The following is a 20614-nucleotide window of genomic DNA, read 5'->3' on the forward strand; positions in this document are numbered from 1 at the left end:
ATTTTCCTTTTAGTGTTTTAAAGTCCAGAGGGCTTGTACGACTCTAAGATCAAAGTTTTAATTTTTTGTTGTATAATTGTATAGTGATTTTTTTTCCTGGGCCATTGTTTGTCTCAGAGTACTGTACTCAATACTTTACTCCAGAGAGTGTTCAGGTACTCCAAAACTTTCCTGTACCTGTGCCGCTACATAATTTTCAACAATGTGTATCCTATTGCAAGCCTTGGCCGTGGAATGCCTCTGCATTTAGGTAACTTTTATGTGTTTTGTATGTTTAAAAGTTATACATTTTAAAAAGACTTAGAAGCTGTTAAAAAGTTCTATTCCATGAAAAAGACAATGCAAGTTTCCCCAGATCCATTTAACCCAGCTGTTAGTAAGCCTTTCACATTATACTGCAGAGAACCTCAAAATTACACAAGTACAGTACTGACCTCAAAGCCAAGAAAAAAAACAAGGAAGGCCCATAGGTTACTATTCGAACAGATTAGACACAGTTATAACAGGTTTTAATCTCTTGTTTGAACAATAGTTGCAGTTGAGTCAGTTCTTAATAGAGCCACCGATATGGCTATTACCCAGATACTTTGCATCATATGATATTTTATCCATATTTCAATAGCTGTAGACCAAACCCTTTACAACAGCTAAAAGTAATGTTTAAAACATGTTGTTCTTCTTTCTGAGAACGTAAATATACAAAATGTACTACTTTGGTACATAGTTGCCAACATACCATTGCAGCAATGGGAAGAAGATCCAGGTTTTTGGTTTAAATGTCTTCCTTCCACAGAAGACCATGATTGTGTAACCCATATGGTCCGATATGGGTTTTTCTCACGACGAAAATTCTGAACCCGACCATGTAGTCTTTGTACATAGTTCTTGGTATTATTATCATTATGAAGAAGGTACATTTTATATAATATATGAAGAAACTGAGGTACACTAAGGCAACAATTGTTAAAAGCAGAAGCAGTTCCACCACATATAAAAGCTCAAGAAGCAGAACTGAACTGAAAGTATTGGTAGAAATATATAATTTAAAATATTCCCAAAAAAACCCATCGACATGTTCAGTAGCCAAGGGTGGGCCTCTATGAGTATATTTCAGATTATATTTCATTATTTTCAGGTTGACCAAAAGCCTTTCTGGTATCCAAGGGGAATGCCAACTCTACAGCAAAGAAACTTTCATCGTAAGTGGTATAGGAATGGAACAATATTATAAGTGGTCTTCAGGTATGGGTTACCAGAAGTAACAGAGAGTTAGCTACCCATATCACAGGAGAAGTTAAGCTTTAGGGATATATTGAATTGGAATCTGAAACTAAAAGAACCAAAATATGCCCCATAAAAAGACACTTTTGAGTCCATATTTTGAGATTTTATTTTGTTTGATTCCTAAATAAGCAGGTCGTTGTTCACAGTCACAGTTTCTCCAAATGCAATATGGTAGACCTACAGACTACATGATAACCTTAAACAAGAGCTGTACTAAAGTATATGTTAAGTTTTCCCTTCCATTCTAGATTAAGATAATTGGTAATAAGTGAGGAAGAGATGAGACCCTCAATTTGATGGGTCAGAAGACAACAAGCTAGAAAGAAAACATAGATAAACTCCTCCTTCAGTAACTTTACTAGAAAATCAAGTCATATCTATAACAGTCCCCATTTGAAGGCATTTAAGAACTATCTTCTCACCTAAAATCTGTCCCATTGTGCGGACCTCCTGTTCACCAGGTTGGAAACAACCTATCCCTAATGGATAAACTCCTTCCGACTGGACTTGCTCAATGGGAAGTCAGATTCTAACTTTACCTTAAGTGGTTCACAATTCTTTGTTTGGGCACTAACCTCATACCTTCTTATTCATCCTCTTGGAATATGAAATCCATATACATAGAGGGGATTTCTCCCTCAATAGTCTTAGACTTAGGATTGTGGTGCATCGGCGCTGGCTTGCATGCGACACAAATCGGGGGGCGTGCCGTCGGACAACTCGACTGATTCGGACAAACTGGGGAATTTAAAAACAAAATTGTGTTGCAAGATCAGCACTTACATGCACCAGGAAGAAGATGGTGAACTCCAGCGGACCTCAGCGGGGAAGTGACACATGCAGGAAATTGGACGCACGATCTTAGTGAATCTCGGCAGCTCCAAATCCTCGTCAGACAACGCACAGTGGGAACGCGACAGGACCGGGTAAGTAAATGTGCCCCATTATGATCCATTTCGTTCTGTGGAGTGATAATGTGGTTACATTATCAGGGTACAGGTGTATATACACGCTTCTGACATTGCACTAACACACTGACACATAGAAAGAGAGATGAGACAGATCAGAGATGCATGAGATGCCTATTACACAGAGGCTGACAGACAGAGGCTGGCATACTTTCACACTGTCAGCTCTGTAACATCTGTGTTCTCAAAGATATGTCTCCCCCTTCCCCCAGATCAGTTATCTCCCTGTAGTTTGCAGCTTCTCTCTCCTCACAATGTTCTGGCAGGAAGTGAGGGAGTGTCTGTGTGAGCTCCGTAATACTTGCAGGGCGCATGGCTACAGGCTCAGAGCAGAAAGTCACAGATTGTAGGGCGGCACGGTGGCTGAGTGAGTAGCACATCTGCCTTGCAGCACTGGGGTCCTGGGTTCGAATCCCACCCAGGTCAACATCTGCAAAGAGTTTGTATGTTCTCTCCATATTTGCGTGGGTTTCATCCGGGTACTCCGGTTTCCTCCCACACTTCAAAAACATACTGTTAGGTTGTTTAGATTGTGAGCCCCATGGGGACAGGGACCAATTTGACATGGTTGTGCAGCGCCGCGTAATCTGTGTGCGCTATATAAATAAAGAATTATTATTATAAACTCAACAACATGGCGTCACACAGGAATCCAAGATGGCGGATCCTACAGGGTTGTGTCTAGGGGCAACTGAAACTGTGTACACCAGGACTGATAGAAACAGGGTGGACTTATATCTGTGAAGTGCTGTATTTTTGTTAATAACAGTGACTTAGAGAAAGTGTTATCTTGTTATCCTGAGTACATATAAGAAACTTGTCTTCGTGGGAATACCCCTTTAACCTCTTAGCACTACTCTCCTCTAAGCTAGATAAATAGTTTTGTAGTTCAATAAAAGCAAATCTTACATGGAGACCACAGTTGTCTGTGTGATCCTTTCTATGTACTAGAGACGTAGCTCTTAGGCTACATTCACACAAACGTATAGGGGATGTATATACGGCGTATATTCGTCCCCCATACAAGGCAATTGGCTCATGGCTCCTTACGGGAGCAGTACGGTGCCGCCTACCGTAGCCGGGAGAAAGATAGGACATATCCAATATTTCCCCGTAATACAGCGCCGTGGCCAGATATTCCTATGGAGAGGGGCAGGGGTGAGCGCCGCTCATCCCCTCCTCCTCTCCCTGGCGCTGATGTATGGTGGTACTGCAGGCATACATCGTATGAATGTAGTCTCAGGGTGGAAAACCCCTGCAGCATCCATTATCAGTTGTTATGCTCCATGAGTTTATTTGTGAATTAGTTCATCCGAACCAAAGGGGTGATAACCAATAATTTTTATTTTGAACCCACGGTATCTGTGTCAAGATATGACCCCCTTAGACTTTGTGAAGATACAAGATGTGCAGCATCTGAAACAATGGATACTGGAAGCCTATGCTAACATTTCTTCTGCAGTGTTACTATCAGTGTGTCAAGAGCGGGAGAAGAGGCTGACATTAACAATTCAACACAATGGGCAGCACTTTGAAAACATGTGACCATAAACAACATTGTTTTTCTTGTGAAATTCTCAATACCTTTGATTTGTTACATGACCCTCTTCCCATTGGAAAAAAAAATGTAATCCAAAATGGCCGACTTCAAAATGGTTGTCGTGGTCAACACCCATCATAAAAAGTTTCCCCCCTCCTGTATACAATGTGCCACAAACAGAAAGTTGACATCACTAACCATTCCCATTTTATTCAGGTCTATCTATATAAATGTCCATCCGTGTATTTGTTATCCACAGGTAAACAGGCTTCAATAATGAGAGCAGATGATTGAGACCAACAACACGGATGGATAACTATGTTCTCCCACTATATGTAAAGTTACCCTATCTGTATGTGACTTGAGTTTGGCTTAAGAAATACTGCTAAAAGGGGTATTCCAGGAGTAAGCATAATTCGTATACAAATGGGTCCTTAAAATATAAGCATTATGGCTTTTTGTATCAGTCATATTCCCGGAATACCCCTTTAAAAATTTTAAGTATAGTGAAGGTACTTATAGTTGCATTCTTCCCACTTGAAGGTTCTATACGGTTGAAGGTCACCAAATCCCACTAGTGAAAATCATTGTTCATATTCATATTTTAATCTCCTAGTTAGCACCAGTACTTTTGTCTATTAATCTCAGAATTACATATATATATATTTCATTTTTAACCACAACAAAATGATTTAAAGGGGTTTTCACACAAAACATGTTAGGGCCTAACACGGCGCCATAACACAGGAAAGATAGGACACATTTACCATATCGCTCCGTGCACCCATACGTCCCATGGGGACGTATGTACGGCTGCAAGATTGCGGCCGTATATATGTCCCCTTACAGTTGTGTGGATGAAGCCTAACCTTGTATATTATCTTACTGGTGGGTATAGTAAGTCCTCCTACCTGAGTGAAGTTAGCTGCATTGATACTTTTTTATATTCTTATTTTTATATTTACATTTTATGGACATATTATAATTATTGAATCATTGCATATTTGCGTCGAATGACCCCTATTGAGCATTTATGTCATTTTTTACTCTTGTTTTTATGAATAGGATTGGTGTATAAAATAAAAAGAGGATATATTTCTATATGTGTTGGATATGTGTACCTGAGATAACAAGGTAAAATAAAAGGTCGACAAAATAAGAAGGGGCTTTAATATGGGGGAGCTGGGGGCATAATACAAGAGGGGACTTGAAGGGCACTAAATGGGAAATTATACAGTGTGTGGGTGTAGGTGGGGGCAGAGTAAAAGTCTTGGCTTAGGACAAAAAAATTCTGTGCTATGAAAGTTGGGAGGTTTGCAGATGTGGCCAGGCCATACTCACAAGTCCTTGAAGCCTTTCTTTCTTTCTGGTAGTCTCTTCGCTTCAGGGGTCTTGATTCAGTCTCTAGCCAGCAACAAGACATGCACAATCAGCTTCGCTCAGGCCTCCATCCAGCACTCAGCCCTCTACAACTGCCCCGCACAGCAACTGCTTTTTTATACCAGACTCTCTAAGAGCTGACTTCATGTTTAGTGATGATACAGTATCTTATCTCCAGTGATGGGCACCAAAACTGTAACCCCAGCACAGTGCCTGGCTTGTAAGAGTCTAAAATGTTCTAGTAATTACCTGTAATTAGACTTTGCAACCCAGAACAATATTTACATTTATATGTGTTAATAGATAGACTTATGGGCAATGTATTACTGTGCTGCCACCTACTGACCAAAGTTAGTTACTACAGATGTATTGCTTCACAACCTTACAACAGCAACGGTGAAGACAAAAGACGCTGACCTTTAAGCAGATACAACAAGAATAATAATGATCTTTTTTATATAGTGCCATCAAATTCCATATTGCTTTACAGATTCTGGGACACATATACAAATAAAATAAGACATTACAGAGTAATAACAGTCATATGAAACAATAGGGCCCTGCTCACAAGAGCTTGCAGTTTATGAGAAAGAAAGTGATGACACAAGAGGTATAAGAGCTTGTATAATGGTCCGGTCACTTTAAAAAGGGAATGGAATAAAAATAATTGAATAAGTAAAAATGCTGCTGCTTGAACTAGCCATCTGCCGCCATCTTATATACAAAGTCTGCAGTCAATGGGACTTCAGAGAAGCCTGGAGCTTGGTACCTGGCATTTTCCAGATAAGAGACAGGGAAGGGCATTCCAGAGAATTGGTGCAGCTCAGTCCTTGAGACATGAGTGGCAATAGAATAATCTATGATCACTGGTGAATCGAAGAGCACGGGATTGGCGATAGACTGGGATAAGAGAGGAGAGGTAGGGAGGTGAAGCATCATGCAGAGCTTTGTGGATAAGGGTGTTTAAACTGTGTTTGGAAGGGAGACGGGTGCAACATCCCTGCCAATGCGCATGGCAGAGGAATAGTTGCGAATAAGCCCTATTACTACTCAGGACATATAGAGATAATTTAGCAGCGGTAGATTCTGCCTGGATATGCAAGGGTTAAGAATGTTAATGTTATCATCTAATGATGTTCCACTATTGTAACTGGAGTGTGATTGGAGGAGGAGACCATCTGACCAGGGATTAACTAAACCCTTAGTCAGGGGAGGAGTCAGTCTCTTCAGACCCAGCTCTTCACAGAGGAGAGTGTCAGAAACTAGAGAGAGAGCAGATCTCTCAGGCCCAGCTCTCACCACATGAGAAGCTCTTAGGCCTCATCAACTACATACAGAGTGACACAGGACAAACAGGACAAAGCTGCAGCTTCCAGCATTGGACACAGCTACATCCCAGCCTGCCCCTGCATCCAGGCTGGTGACACAACTCATGAGGTTTCCTCTCCAAGATCACTCCAGTACTGCACTTGTACAGAATCGTTTGCCGTGTTGTTATCGTTGGTTCGAATAAAGAACTGTAAAAAAGAAAAAATGATGAATCCATCGACACCAGCAATGACTAAAAAGGTGTCTTCAATTTATTTTCATGACCTTAAAAAATACTACAAAAGTTTACAAATAGAAATGACAGGTGACGTGTTTCAGACCTGAGAGCAGGTCATTATCCATACGTAATACAAAATGGCGAGGAAGCAAAAATAAGAAGCTGAAAGTCCTGACTGGTAGTCACGCCTTCCCTGGTCCCATGACGGATAGCTAACGCAGGGCTACGATTATAGGCAAAACCCAACGGGAGGTAAAGTAAAGAAAGGTACAGTAAGTAGAAGAAGACAGCAGCACTCACCATGACCGTACAAATCTTCATTATAACATTGAACACATAGGAAGTTGCAGTCCTGCAATGATGACGGGCAGTTTTCTAAAGGCGAAAGAAAGATATAAACTATAAATAGCAATAACATAAGAATCATTTATGCTACAGGTCACAGTCCATATATCTATCAATGTGAAACGTTTTATTGTTAGCCCTTGATGTAAACTTTGTGGTTTTTACCATGAATTTGCATATATTACATCTGTTGCCTCTGCGACTATAACTACCCTTTATACGTAAGCCAAGTATGGGTGGAATAGCCAGCAACAAAATAATTTGAAGATAATGCGCTGTTAAATGTAGGGGCTCTAGAGGACACACATGTAACATCACTGCTCAGTATTTACTTTAAAATGTTATTCAGCAAAATAGGAAAATACTTTTAAACAATTTCAACAACTTGGTCATAGTTGCTACTATATCTAGTGCTAAACACAGGTTTGTTAGTTTTTTGGGACACCACAGACCATTTTTAAGTAAGATAGTGTGAACGTGGCTTAGACTCAACAATTCTTTTTGCTAGTGTGTTGTTATATCCTCTGTCACGTGGGGATAAAACTTTACATTCAGTATTAAATATTTCAGTAGAGGAAGACGCTCGTCCCGCTCATATTTATTCCCCAGTAGGAAGACTCCTGAAGGTAACTCTGCCTTTTTGCGTAGTAGTTTTGCAATATAATTGGATATTGACTTTGTTTGTACTCACATCTCCAGTTAAATAGACATCCAAAAAGGATACGGAGACCTCACAATATTCAAAAGTAAATTGAAGTTTAAGTCATTGGGGGTTATTTATCATACGCTGGTGTCCTGCCTGAGCTTGCGCAGCGTTTATATCTATGCCAGGAAATAAATGTAGCCAGTGAGCTTTTACATATGAAAATTCATATATATATATATATATATATATAGTATATGCCCTACATATGTATGCATGAGTGTATACATGTGTGTATGAGTGCAGAACTGTATCTGTATGTATATAAGTACTGTATATACTCAAGTATAAGCTGACCCGATTATAAGCCGAGACCCCTAAATTTACCACCAAAAACTGGGAAAAACTATTGACTCGAGTATAAGCTGAGGGTGGGAAATAAATTGGTCACAGCTGCCCCCCAGCATATAGCCAGCAAGCCCCCAATAGTATATAGTCAGCCAGCTCCCAGTAGTATACAGCCAGCCCCTGTAGTATACAGCCTGCCAGCCCCATGTAGTATACAGCCAGCCAGCCCCCAGTAGTACATAGCCACCCCCTAATAGTATACAGCCAGCCAGCCCCATGTAGTATACAGCCAGGCAGCCCCCAGTAGTATACAGCCAGCCCCTAGTAGTATACAGCCAGCCAGCCCCTAGTAGTATACAGCCACCAGCCCCCTGTAGTATACAGCCAGCCAGCCCCTAGTAGCATACAGCCAGCCAGCCCCAAGTAGTATACAGCCAGCTAGCTCCCTGTAGTATACAGTCAGCCTTCCCCCATGTAGTATACAGTCAGCCTTCCCCCATGTAGTATACAGCCTGCCAACCCCCAGTAGTATACAGCCTTCCAGCCCCCAATAGTATACAGCCTGCCAGCCACCAGTAGTATACAGCCTGCCAGCCACCAGTAGTATACAGCCTGCCAGCCCCCAGTAGTATACAGCCTGCCAGCCCCCAGCAGTATACAGCCTGCCAGCCCCCAGCAGTATACAGCCTGCCAGCCCCTAGTAGTATACAGCCTGCCCCCAATAGTATACAGCCTACCAGCCCACAGTAGTATACAGCCAGCCCCTAGTAGCATACATCCATCCCCCCCCCAGCGCTTAACCTGACCCTTTTTTGTTTTTTCATTTTCATTTTTCACTCCCCATGATCAAAAATCCATAACTTTTTTATTTTTCCATGTCCAGAGCTGTGTGACAACTTGTTTTCTGCGTAACAAATTACACTTCATAGAGATGGTATTTATTATTCCATGCCGTGTACTGGGAAGCGGGAAAAAAATTCCAAATGCAGTGAAATTGGTAAAAAAACGCATTTGTGCCGTATTCTTGTGGGCTTGGATCTTACGGATTTCACTGTGCACCCCAAATGACATGTCTACTTTATTCTTTGGGTCGGTATGATTACGGAGATAACAAATTTATATAGGTTTTTTAATGTTATCATACATTTAAAAAAATTAAAACCTCCTGTACAAAATTTTTTTGGCGCTAATAACTTTTTTATACTTTGGTGTACAGAGCTGTGGGTGGTGTTATTTTTTGTGGGTTTTGATGACGTTTACAATGTTACCAATTTTAGGACTGTACGACCTTGTGATCACTATTTATAGAATTAATTTTTTTTTTTAATGACAAAAAGTACCATTTTGCGACTTTGGGCGCGATTTTCCGTTACGGGATTACACGCAGTGAAAAAAGGGTTTTTATATATTCCTAATGTGTTTATGATTTTTACTGTTTATTTATATCAGTTCTAAGGAAAGGGGGGTCATTTGAGTTTTTAGGGGTTTTTTTATTATACTTTTTTTAAAAAACTTTTTTTAATTTTTATTTTTACTATTTTTCAGACTCCCTAGGGTACTTTAACCCTAGGTTGTCTGATCGATCCTATCATATACTGCCATACTACAGTATGGTAGTATATGGGTATTTTACTCCTCATACATTACAATGTGCTGATAGCACATTGTAATGCATGGGTTAGCCCGAAGTAGCCTCGGGTCTTCGTGAGACCCGAGGCTACCATGGCGACAGATCGCCGCTCCCAGATGACGGCACGGGGAGCGGCGATCCTCGAAAAGATGGCGGCGCCCATGCGGGAAAACAGTTTGCCGGTGGCGATCAACGGGAAAACACCCAGCACCGATCACGGGTGTTACCGGTAAGCCTTTGCTGCAATATGCAGCAAAGACTTACCGGCTATGGAGAGGGCTCAGCACCTGAGCCCTCTCCATGCACCCGCGGCCGACCCGTGACGTACTATTACGTCACGGGTCGTGAACGGGTTAAAGAAAAAAAACTTATATACTCACCCTCCGATGTCGGAGCGTCTCCCCGATGTCCCTGATGTTGGCGCGTCCTGTCTTCTTTCTACCCGCGGCTCCTCTTCTTTCTTCTGTCATGGACGCGGCCATGTTTTCTTATAGCAGGCGCATAATATGATGCTGACGCTGCAGACGTCATAGTATGTGCCTGCTGGAAGAAAACATGGCCGTGTCCATGACAGAAGACAGAAGAATAGCCACGGGGAAGAAAGAAGACGGGACACGCCGACATCGGGGATATCGGGGAGCCGCGTGGAGTATCGGGCCGCCGGAGGGTGAATATATAAGTTTTTTTTTTTTTAAAGTGCTCGTAATAGACTCGTGTATAAGCCAAGAGGACATTTTTCAGCACATTTTTTGTGCTGAAAAACTCGGCTTATACACGAGTATATACGGTATATAAATGTGTGCATTTGTGTGAGTATATGAATATGTATATTTTTTAATGGAAAGCCTTCCTGGGGCCCTGCCTCTCATAGTTATGGCTATTACTGGCAGGAGACTTCTATATAGATGGACAAAGGCCCCTGCCATAGCGTCAGGTTCAGGGCACACAGGAGCATTCACTGGTCCCCCCATGAGCCAGTCCGAGCCTGAGTGTGAGGATGTAGATGATTTGGATATGTGAGGTCCTGAAATTTCTGATGGCAGTTCAAGCTGCTCCTGCCTAGCTGAAGAGACTTCATAAGTCTTACACTTGAGAGAGATATATTTCTCTACAGACCCCATTTTGGTCCCACCGGACGCCATCTTGTCTTAGATATGGGTCATGCTGAGCACTGTCAGCTATGTCATGATTCAAGCATCATTTTGTGTGAACTGTTTAGAAATTATTTTGTCTACGCTATTGTTTACCTTGTCTTTCTGTAGCTACTCTGTTTGAAGGCCATGTTGTTATATATACAAGCTAACTCAAGGACAATTAGTATATTCAGCTAGCCTATAGCATTGCATATCATTTTCTGTGTTTGATATATGTGGCTGTGCGCTGATAAACATTTTGAGTCTGTATTTCATGCTCTCATCCCGGTACCGGTAGCCATTTTGGATATAACAATTAATCTGGAAGTCACCTTACAACTTATAAGGGCTGTTTGAGCCCTAGATAAAGATATTTTACACAATATATCCAGGATCCTTACCTAAGAATTGTCTGTATCCTAAAAATATCTGTAGGACATATTAAGCCATTTCCCATCTACCCAGGTAAACTGGGCTGGCGAGCTATGTAATGGGGCAAGAGTTGACTGGCTAAGTACTGGGACATAGACTGACTGGCTTCATATTGGGGGCATGGCTGGCTGGCTATATACTGTGGGGCATGGACTGTTTGGCTATATACTGGGGGCATGGGCTGGCTGGCTAAATACTTGGGAGCATGGGCTATATACTAGAGGCATGGACTTGGGAGCTATGTACTAGGGCATAGGCTGACTGGCTATAAACTGGGGCATGGGCTGGCTATATACTGGGGGCATTGGCTAGCTGGCTAAATAATTGGGAGCATGGACTATATACTAGAGGCATGGGCTGGAGAGCTATGTACTGGGGCATGGGCTGGCTATACACTGGATGCATGGGCTGGCTGGCCTCATACTGGGGCATGTCTGGCTTCCTTTATTTTAAGGGGCCTGGGCTGGCTATATATTGGGGGTATGGGCTAACTGGCTATATACTGGGGAAATGGGCTGGCTTGCTCTATACTTGGGGGTGATCTGTCTAGTTACAGTATATTCCAAGGACATGGGCTATCTGGCTATATACCGGGGGCATGAACTGTCTGTATATATACTGTGGGCATGGGATTCATATACATTGGAGGCATGGGCTACCTATATTCAGGGGGCATCTGCTGACATGGGCTGCCTATATACTGGGGACATGTGCTGACATAAGCTACATATATACTGGGGGAATGTGCAGTACATTTAATGCATTATATGTATATTTATGCATGCAGAATACATTTCTGTTATATATTTATATGTGCACGATATTTTTATGCAAAGTTTTTATTGCTGGTAAATATTTATATGTGCGGCCTAGTCATTGGTATCTATGTGTTTGATATATTCATTGCCGGAATCTATAAGTATATACATTTCAGGTATATATTTAGATGTGTTGTATTTTCACTGGAGGAACCTTTTTTTGTGCTATATTTACTGCTGGTATACCTTATTGTAAATGATCCCTTAGCAGTTGGTATATTAGATTTCATTCTTATGATTGTTAATGAAAATGGGAAAATTTTTCCTATCATGATCAGTCCTGATTTTGCCACGTTTTTGCTACAATTTTGCCTGTCTGCCTCGGGCACCAAAATGCCTCCCCACAGCCCTGCGGGGAGGCATAAACATTTTGAGTCTGTATTTCATGCTCTCATCCCGGTACCGGTAGCCATTTTGGATATAACAATTAATCTGGAAGTCACCTTACAACTTATAAGGGCTGTTTGAGCCCTAGATAAAGATATTTTACACAATATATCCAGGATCCTTACCTAAGAATTGTCTGTATCCTAAAAATATCTGTAGGACATATTAAGCCATTTCCCATCTACCCAGGTAAACTGGGCTGGCGAGCTATGTAATGGGGCAAGAGTTGACTGGCTAAGTACTGGGACATAGACTGACTGGCTTCATATTGGGGGCATGGCTGGCTGGCTATATACTGTGGGGCATGGACTGTTTGGCTATATACTGGGGGCATGGGCTGGCTGGCTAAATACTTGGGAGCATGGGCTATATACTAGAGGCATGGACTTGGGAGCTATGTACTAGGGCATAGGCTGACTGGCTATAAACTGGGGCATGGGCTGGCTATATACTGGGGGCATTGGCTAGCTGGCTAAATAATTGGGAGCATGGACTATATACTAGAGGCATGGGCTGGAGAGCTATGTACTGGGGCATGGGCTGGCTATACACTGGATGCATGGGCTGGCTGGCCTCATACTGGGGCATGTCTGGCTTCCTTTATTTTAAGGGGCCTGGGCTGGCTATATATTGGGGGTATGGGCTAACTGGCTATATACTGGGGAAATGGGCTGGCTTGCTCTATACTTGGGGGTGATCTGTCTAGTTACAGTATATTCCAAGGACATGGGCTATCTGGCTATATACCGGGGGCATGAACTGTCTGTATATATACTGTGGGCATGGGATTCATATACATTGGAGGCATGGGCTACCTATATTCAGGGGGCATCTGCTGACATGGGCTGCCTATATACTGGGGACATGTGCTGACATAAGCTACATATATACTGGGGGAATGTGCAGTACATTTAATGCATTATATGTATATTTATGCATGCAGAATACATTTCTGTTATATATTTATATGTGCACGATATTTTTATGCAAAGTTTTTATTGCTGGTAAATATTTATATGTGCGGCCTAGTCATTGGTATCTATGTGTTTGATATATTCATTGCCGGAATCTATAAGTATATACATTTCAGGTATATATTTAGATGTGTTGTATTTTCACTGGAGGAACCTTTTTTTGTGCTATATTTACTGCTGGTATACCTTATTGTAAATGATCCCTTAGCAGTTGGTATATTAGATTTCATTCTTATGATTGTTAATGAAAATGGGAAAATTTTTCCTATCATGATCAGTCCTGATTTTGCCACGTTTTTGCTACAATTTTGCCTGTCTGCCTCGGGCACCAAAATGCCTCCCCACAGCCCTGCAGCCATCCATCACTATATAACTACATAGATTAGCCATTCTGCAGTTTGGGAGAGTTGAGTAACAATCTCTGTTATGGCAGCCACATAGTTTGTTGCTCATATTTCCCAAATTCATATGTAATTAGATCAGGGTTGGATAGAATTACTAATAATTTATCAGAAAAGAATCAGACAAGGTTTGCTATTGCACACTATCTATACATAGATATAAGTCACTTAGCAGATGTGATATGGTGAACACTGTAACCAGAACAATGGACTCTGGGACCTGGTGGTGTAGTGGTACCACGCCGCAACAAGTCCAACCTGCTTTGCGGTGGGCTCTGGTGAAAACCAAGTGAAAACTAAGGTCCCAGGTGTCGGCTTACGTGATCGTCCACGGTGGTCCAGTGGGTCCACTACCCCTGAAGCCAGATAAAGATAAATACATAGGATTAGTAGAGCTCCATGCAGGGTACTAGAGCTCCTAGTAATACATGTCATTTTACATTTAAATGATTGTAAAGTATCTTATTAGAAAGGCCTTGCAGCAGACTCATCCATTTCTATTTTATGTATGATAGTCTATGGGACCAGTGATAATTCATTCTATTGAGTACTGATAGCGAGTAATGAACTAGAAGTTATTACATGTGTATATAGAGGGTGGAGGGATTACTACTGTTCTGTATATATACAGTTTGGTCCTAGCAATTTCATGTTCTATTAAAAGACTTCCTAATAAAATCTAGAATCTTACGTGATGCTATTAAATGGTTCTCGTAATGACCTTGTCAGAACCGTTCAGTGTGAATTGTGCCTCTGGAGTCTGGACACACCCGATGACTATGGTCCAGCAGTTAATGAGTTACCTGGTCTTTGCTGGACTGATGCAGCTGATTTCAGCTCCAATCAGCACTAGTCCTATCAGCTTCTTGTCTGTCTCTCCAGCTTTACTTATAAGGCTGCCAGTGGCTCAATTGCGTGCTGGCTATTGTCTAGTTCTTACCTGGATATCCCAGCTCCCCATATTTCCCTGTGACCTCCTTGTACCTTCTGTTATCGTTGCCGAACCTTTGCCTGACTTTGACTACCGTTTTTGCCTACTGAATTTGTACTGCGATTCTTCTGGTTTTGATTCTGCTTGTCGACTACCCCTTATTGTGTTGTCTGTCTTGTCCAGTTACGTGTGTCACTTACATAGTATAGGGACCGCCACCGAGGTTGTCCGCAGTTGCTAGAGCTGTCTGGAGGCAAGTAGGTAGGGACAGTGGGAGGGGGTTCAGCCTCAGGGCTCACTGTCTGGTTGTCTTTCCCCCCACCTACTGACAGAATAGCCAGCCAAAAATATACTGTCGCTGTCATGGACAGCAGAACTGCGTTGACAAATATTGTGGAACAGATGCAGCAAATCAACACCATGGTGCAGGAACTAGCTGTTCGGCTTCATGAGCAGGAGACGGCCCCACGTCAGTTTACCATGGCTTCCCCAGCACCACCTGAGCCACCTGTACAACTCCCAGATAAGTTCAGTGGGGATAGAAAGAGATTCTGTGCCTTTCGGGAGGGGTGTAAATTGTTTTTTAGATTGCGCCCCCGCTCTTCTGGGGATGAGGTCCAGAAGGTGGGCATAGTTATGTCTCTACTCCAGGGGTCACCACAGGAATGGGCTTTCTCGTTACCTCCTAGTTCTCCTGAGTTGCAGACGGTGGATGGGTTTTTTCAGGCCCTAGGGCTACTGTATGATGACCCGGATAGTGCAGCTAATGCTGAACGTCACCTGACAGGTCTGAGGCAGGGTAGGCGTCCTGTGGAGGAATATTGCTCGGAGTTTAGGCAGTGGAGTGGTCCCTCCACTTGGAATGACTCGGCACTCCGATTTCAGTTTCGTGTCGGACTGAATGATCGGTAGAAGGATCTGTTGGTAGCTTATCCCACTCCTAGTTCACTTGAGGATAGCATGACATTAGCTATCCGAGTTGACAGACGCTTGAGAGACAGGCTAAAGGAGAGAGGTACATCAGACGCTTTTAGACCTTCACCTATTCGTGTTACCAACCCTAGTCCTTCCCCTCCTGCTATACCCCCATCAGAGGAACCTATGCAAGTGGATTCTACTGATGCCAAGACCAGACGTGCATATCGTGTGTTGAACAACTTATGTTTCTACTGTGGGAAAGCAGGACATCGAGTCCGGCAATGTCCATCCCTTCCTGGACCACCGCCGGAAAACTTCTACGCCTGAGTGACTATCGAGGGGGTCACTCAGGCGAACAGGTAACCTTCACCAATAAGAATAAGTTATTATTGCCTATTTCATTGTCTTTGGAAGGGAGAAACATCTCTGGTTATGCTCAGATTGACTCGGGGTCTTCTGCTAATTTTGTTAACCCTATGTTCTTTTCCGGTCTAGAGGTGTGTCCCCTTCTGCTCCAATCTCCTGTTAATGTCACAGGAGCAGACTCAGCCCCCTTTGCTCAGGGGGATATACGTTACATCACCCCCTGCCTTGAGGTTAAGGTGGGGGCAGTTCATGTGGAAAGTATGAAGTTTTTGTGTCTGCATAACCTGTCGTCTGATGTGATCTTAGGTTTGCCTTGGTTGGAGAAGCACAATCCTGTTTTTAATTGGGCAAACCGGGAACTGGTGAAATGGGGTACTGAATGTGACTCCCATTGTGAGGTGGTTTCTTTTGCTGAGTGCTCTTCCATGGAAGAGGATATTCCGAGTTTTTTGTCCGATTATGCGGATGTATTTGATGAAAAAACTGTGGACGGATTGCCGCCACACAGATCATACGACTGTGCCATTGAATTAATTCCCGGCGCCAAGTTTCCTCGAGGTCGTATTTTTAACTTGTCTTGTCCGGAAAGGGAGGCTATGCGGGAGTATATTAAGGAAAGTCTCCAGAAGGGTCACATTCGCCCATCTTCATCCCCATTGGGAGCAGGGTTCTTTTTTGTGGGAAAGAAGGATGGGGGATTACGACCCTGTATAGATTATCGACAACTTAACAGAATCACTGTTAAGAATCAACACCCTCTACCCCTGATTCCTGACTTATTTAACCAAATTGTGGGGGCCAAATGGTTTTCCAAGATAGACTTGCGAGGGGCTTACAATTTGATTAGAATCAGAGAGGGTGATGAATGGAAGACCGCTTTCAATACACCAGAGGGTCATTTTGAATATCTAGTGATGCCTTTCGGTCTATGTAATGCCCCGGCGGTCTTTCAACATTTTGTGAATGATATATTTCGTCAGCATCTAGGTCGTTTTCTTGTGGTCTACTTAGATGACATTTTGATTTTTTCTCCCGACTGGGCTTCACACATAAAACATGTTCGTGTAGTGATGGAACTGCTTAGACAAAACAGTCTGTTTGCTAAGTTGTCTAAATGTCAGTTTGGTATCCAGGAGGTCTCTTTTTTAGGTTACTACATCACCCCTAATTCCTTCCGTATGGATCCCCTTAAGGTGGTGGCCATCGAAAAGTGGGAACGTCCCAATAATTTGAAGGCCTTACAAAGATTTCTGGGGTTCGCTAATTATTATAGGAAATTTATTAAGGGGTTTTCTGTTATAGCCAAACCACTTACTGATCTCACCAGGAAGGGGGCAGATCTTGTCAACTGGTCTCATGAGGCTATCCGAGCTTTTGACAAGCTCCGTAAGTGTTTTTCAGAGGCCCCAGTATTGACTCAACCTAATTTTGAACGTCCATTTATTGTGGAGGTGGACGCATCAGAGGTAGGGGTAGGAGCGGTGTTGTCCCAAGGATCGGACACTCTTACTAACATGCGACCTATTGCGTTCTTCTCAAAGAAGTTCTCTCAAGCTGAATGTAACTATGATATCGGTAATAGAGAACTATTGGCCATCAAGTTGGCATTTGATGAATGGAGGCATTTCCTTGAAGGTGCCAAACATAAGGTGGTGGTACTCACTGATCATAAGAATCTGGTTTACCTAGACAATGCTAAACGTCTCTCGCCACGTCAAGCCCGATGGGCTTTGTTTTTTACCAGATTCGATTTTGAAGTCACTTACCGACCTGGTTCCCGTAATATCAAGGCTGACGCCTTGTCTCGTAGCTTTGATATAGAAAGTTCCCCCAGGACTCAATCTGATACTGTTTTAAGACCCGGGGTAGTAGTGTCTATTTTGCAACCTGACTTGGTGACCCTGATTGCAGAATCTCAGGGTCAAGCACCTCATAACACTCCAGAATCTTTGTTGTATGTACCGCCTAACCTTCGACTCCGAGTTCTTGAAGAGATTCATAGTTCAGTTTTGTCTGGTCATCCAGGTGTGGCAGGTACTAAGTATCTGCTCTCACGCCATTACTGGTGGCCATCTTGGGCTCGAGATGTCAAGGCTTTTGTCGAAGCTTGTGAGGTTTGTGCTAGGTCCAAGGTCCCTCGTAGACCACCCGAGGGTCTGTTACATCCTCTACCGGTTCCTACGAGACCTTGGACGCATCTTTCTATGGATTTTATTACCGACTTGCCACTATCTAAGGGTAAGACAGTCATTTGGGTAGTGGTGGATAGATTTTCTAAGATGTGTCATCTCATCCCACTACGCAAACTGCCTAACGCTCGCACACTCGCCACACTTTTTATTAATCATATTCTACGTCTTCATGGGGTGCCTGAGAATGTTGTTTCCGACAGGGGTGTCCAGTTTGTGGCTAGGTTTTGGAGGGAGTTCTGTGGCAAATTAGGTATCTCTCTGTCCTTCTCGTCTGCATTCCATCCTCAGACCAATGGACAGACAGAGAGGACCAATCAATCGTTAGAGCAATTTCTAAGATGTTTTGTGGCTGATACTCAGAATAAGTGGAAAGACTTCATTTCTCTAGCAGAGTTTGCTATAAACAATCATGAACAACGTTCTATTAAGATGTCACCTTTCTTCTGTAATTATGGTTTTAACCCCAGGTACTCGTCTGTTCATTCTGCAGAATCTATTAATCCCTCAGCCGAGGTCATTTTCTCTAAACTGTGCACAGTTTGGGCCCAAGCTCATCAGAACTTGGTAAAAGCCCAAGAGGCTTATCAAAGACATGCTAATAAAAGACGTATATCTGGTCAGCAATATGTACTAGGTGAGAAGGTCTGGCTTTCAGCTAAAAATCTGAAACTTAGGGTGCAGTCAGGGAAACTGGCACCCAAATATATTGGACCTTATACCATTGTGGAAATCATTAATCCGGTAACCTTTAGGTTGAAACTACCCAATGCTCTTCGTATCCATCCTGTGTTTCATAAGTCTCTTCTTAAAAGATATGTGCCACCGGTGTTGCCTTCACCTCCTCCGGCTCCACTCATCGTCCAGGGGGAATTGGAGTATGAGGTGGAGAAAATTTTGAATTCCCGCTGGGTACAGGACTCCTTACAGTATCTGGTCCACTGGAAGGGTTTCGGACCGGAGGAGCGCACGTGGATCTCTGCTAAAGACATGCATGCGCCCCGTCTGGTCCGGCGGTACCATTTACATAATCCTTCTAAGCCTGGTCCAATGATTAAGGGTCCTGAGGCCCCTCATAAGAGGGGGGGTACTGTCAGAACCGTTCAGTGTGAATTGTGCCTCTGGAGTCTGGACACACCCGATGACTATGGTCCAGCAGTTAATGAGTTACCTGGTCTTTGCTGGACTGATGCAGCTGATTTCAGCTCCAATCAGCACTAGTCCTATCAGCTTCTTGTCTGTCTCTCCAGCTTTACTTATAAGGCTGCCAGTGGCTCAATTGCGTGCTGGCTATTGTCTAGTTCTTACCTGGATATCCCAGCTCCCCATATTTCCCTGTGACCTCCTTGTACCTTCTGTTATCGTTGCCGAACCTTTGCCTGACTTTGACTACCGTTTTTGCCTACTGAATTTGTACTGCGATTCTTCTGGTTTTGATTCTGCTTGTCGACTACCCCTTATTGTGTTGTCTGTCTTGTCCAGTTACGTGTGTCACTTACATAGTATAGGGACCGCCACCGAGGTTGTCCGCAGTTGCTAGAGCTGTCTTGAGGCAAGTAGGTAGGGACAGTGGGAGGGGGTTCAGCCTCAGGGCTCACTGTCTGGTTGTCTTTCCCCCCACCTACTGACAGACCTTCAGAGATGGTGTAGCTGATTATAACACCTATGAAGGTCCATGCTGCCCATAGACATGGCAGAACTGCCAGTCCTTGCTCCATCTTTTAGGATGGGGAAAGGGTAGAGGGTTAGGGTTAGTTTTCTTGACAAAAGAAACTGTATGTTGCACAGACATCCAGTAGCAATCTCCTCTTTCTAAGAAATCTCAGAGAAAGGGAATCATTTGGCTCTTTTTCCTGCCTGCTAAAATCTGATGTTGACAAGGCCATTTTCAGCTGATGATCTTATTGGCTGATGATGAATTTAGCTGATGATATGATTGGCTGATAATGACATCATCAGATGATGATCTGATTGGCCCTGTTGCAGGGGAGCGTAAGGTTAGAGCATCTTCACAGTGCTGAACCCCCCCATGCACACATATCACTTAACAGGGTAATGTACTTAGATTTCCATTAACAGTATTTCAATCTATCATCAGAATCAAGCATGATAAACCAGGGGCACTAACTCATATATCTTCTTTATGTTATCAATGGCCTCCTTCATTGTATAAACAACTTTTAACATTATGCAAATAAGCCTGAAGATCTATACCAGATATACTACTATGCTGTAGATTTACAGGCTGTTATATTGCTCACCGTTCCCCTACTCCCTCAGCACATCCCCCCTTCCTCTACCTACTAATCTCACTAAGCAGAGGAACACAGCAGAACACTCAGCACACAGTAGAAGGGGGAAATGCTCCTGCACAGTGTAAC

General features: G+C 43.0%; 1 protein-coding gene across 1 annotated transcript in view; it reads right to left on the minus strand.

Moving 5' to 3' along the window:
- The window catches only part of SARM1 (sterile alpha and TIR motif containing 1), a 125866-nt gene that overhangs the window by 59779 nt on the left and 45473 nt on the right, over nt 1–20614 (minus strand). The gene's annotated exons all lie outside the window — the stretch shown is intronic.

This window comes from Engystomops pustulosus, chromosome 2 (genome assembly GCF_040894005.1).
Source record: "Engystomops pustulosus chromosome 2, aEngPut4.maternal, whole genome shotgun sequence".
NCBI classification, from domain to species: Eukaryota; Metazoa; Chordata; class Amphibia; order Anura; family Leptodactylidae; genus Engystomops; species Engystomops pustulosus.